Source organism: Nannospalax galili, unplaced genomic scaffold (assembly GCF_000622305.1).
Source record: "Nannospalax galili isolate Female #2095 unplaced genomic scaffold, S.galili_v1.0 scaffold440, whole genome shotgun sequence".
Lineage (NCBI taxonomy): Eukaryota > Metazoa > Chordata > Mammalia > Rodentia > Spalacidae > Nannospalax > Nannospalax galili.
The window spans coordinates 8,969-11,801 of record NW_008347189.1 but is presented as its reverse complement, the minus strand read 5'-3'; the positions used below and the strand labels follow the sequence as shown (position 1 = coordinate 11,801).

The window sequence follows — 2,833 nt, the reverse complement described above, 5'->3', positions numbered from 1 at the left end:
TGTTTGTTTGTTTGTTTTATGAAAAAACAATTTTATTTTAGACAGGTTCATGATTATATGTGCTATAGCAGAGGCTGGTTATAGAAAAATTTTCACTTCAAATCTTCACTGATGGATAAATTAGACATTATTTCAGAATGTTTAACTTCTGCTAAAATGTATTTAACATGTTTTACATTTATTTGTAGGCCCTATATTAGAAGCAGAGGTTAAATTTTCATCATAAAAATGAGAATAACCTTATAGCTACCTAAAGTCATGGGCTGTGAACTTAATTTCATAGAACTGTTTTGAAAATATACCCCTAGGTTGTTCAAAAAATTCCAACTCCATCCAAATGCACAACCAAAGAACCTGGATTCTTCAGTCATCCTCTACAGTTGGCTTGATGGTCACTCTTCTTCTCTGACCAACCAATTAAACGCCAGTGTTTTTCAACTCTTTGGCTAAGGGCAACTTTTTCTCCTACTTCTGTGCACACAGGATTAATCAAAACGATCTTGCCCAGATCAGCCTTGACAGCACTAACTTTTCCTCCTGTTGACAGGGATCCTATATTGACCATGAGTACTTCGTTCTTAGACAGCTTTTGGACCTTCACTGCTTTATCTCCTTCAATGTGTGCCCCTAGAAGCCGTCTAAGTAGGAAATAGGAAATTTCCAATTCTGAATATCTCAGGCAAAACTCCAACTGCACCAAGTACTTGGCCCACCATTCTGTCAGCTTTGCACAAAGTGGGGTTGATTTTTGTTCCAACTCCAATTAGACCACCTGGGGCAGCATACTGAAGATCATTATGTTCTGCAAAAAGTGACACAATTTTGGAAAAGATTGGTTTACACATGAGTTTTCCTTCACTATCCTTGGAAACAATGCCAGGTCTCACGTCTATCTCCTGGCCCACCTTTAATTCCCCTTTTAGAATACTACCACCAGCCACACCTCCTTTAAGGTCAATAACTTCACAGCCAGGTTTATTGACATCAAATGACCTACTAAAAAATAAGTTGAGATTCCGAAGTAAAGTCTCTTGGGGGCACTGGTATTTTTCGGAGCCCCTTCTGCTACTGTTCCTTGTACAAATGCAAGAATCTGTTCCTATTGCTCCTTAGCCTGACTCTTTTACCAGATCAATTTTATTCTGTAGGATCAAAATATGCTTGAGTTTCATTATTTCTATTGCAGCCAGGTGTTTGGAAGGCTGAGGCTGAGGGCATGATTCATTACCCATTATCAATAGCAGAACTGCATCCATCACTGCTGCACCATTCAGCACTGTAGCCATCAAAATATCATGGCCAGGACAGTCAAAGGACACATGCCTAACTAATTTGAAGTTCCCTTTGGTCCCTGGAATGTCAGTAGGAAACTCATTGGGTGTACCACTTCCACATGACCTGCAACATTCTGGTGGAGGACAACTCGGGTCATCAAGTTTATAAATCTTAGCATTAGCATAAGCATATCCAAGCTTAATGGTGATGTTTCTTTCTAGCTCATTTTTGAATCTGACACTGTGAACACCAGAAATGGCTTTTACCACAGTGGACTTCCTGTGAGCTACATGGCCAAATTGTACCTATGTTAATTGTGGCTTATCTGCTGATAACTTCATGAGAAAGTGGTGTCAATTTGGTAACATCCAAAGTAGCAAGATCTTGTCAGGACAGGTGCAGCTGTCCAGAGTCACTCCTGCCTCACCCCCAGCCATGTTGCTCCTAGAGGAAGAAAGTTGCTGGACAGTCTCTTGACATCACAAAGGTCCCTTGGGCAGAGCGAAAGAGCAGAGATGGGAAGGCCAACTAAGGCCCAGGCCTGCAGGCTAATTCAAAAACGCACTACAAAGTTCTGGAATGTGTCCATCGCAGACCTGTTAGATATTTGTTCAGGCAACACCGAGGGCAGCCTCACATAAGGCCCCTTGAGGGAACAGTAATTAAAGTGACACCAGAGCTGGCGAGAAACCATTTCCGTTTCCTGTGGGGTTGATCAAAAGAGTTTCCCTGGAATCTGGGATTTTTAAGCTGCTGTGTAAGATCAGAAAGCATAAATGTCTCATTTATGTTGTTTTGTTTTGTTTTGTTTTGTTTTGTTTTGTTTTTAGTTTTACCGATTTCTAGAATGTAATAAATCTGTATCAGTCCAGGGTCCACTTCCTCCTGTGATGGAGCTCTTGCCCAGGAGGAAGGCGCCTGCTAAGTGGGCCCGCTGATGTCGCGTGGTCCCCAGGCGAGCCATGATACCAAGTTTACTACAATGAGCTCTTCAAACGTAGGAGTGGGGTAATTCTTGCTTCCTGGGATACATAGATACTCAATATAAGTTCGTCTTTTCTGCTGTCCACGCTTCACCTACTACTAATTGCCCCTGGACTTCTGCAATTTTTCCAAATGGTAATTGCAGACACTTACATGCATTCCCAAACCTTTTGACAATACTGCTGTTATAGGAGTCTCTGCAACAAGAGCGACTCTGCAGTCCTGTTAAGGCAGTGGGCTATTTTATACTGAGTTGGTAGCGTGAATGGACCTCAGGCAGCCCACCAATGACCACCTCATACATCTTTGCCCCAACTGCTCAGGCACTTCCAGCCCTGCTTTAGTGCATGATCACCGGGTACTCAGACTTTCTAACATGGAGGTCGGTCATACAACCAGGTAAGCACACTCATGTGGAGATAACTGAGTGCAAAGACATTACAGAGAACAGTGGAGAAGGCAACGGGACGAGTCTTTGGTTGTGACCCAAGAGCAACACCAGCAAAAACTGCTAGTTTGAATTTCCCTGAAGAGACACCCACAGGATGTGGAGTTGCCAGTCTACAGACCTTCA

At 42.6% G+C, this 2,833-nt stretch overlaps 1 pseudogene; it reads right to left on the bottom strand.

Annotated features, from left to right (window-relative positions):
- Positions 1–363: 363 nt before the first annotated feature.
- LOC103742610 lies at positions 364–1,712 on the bottom strand (annotated as a pseudogene).
- Positions 1,713–2,833: the final 1,121 nt, after the last annotated feature.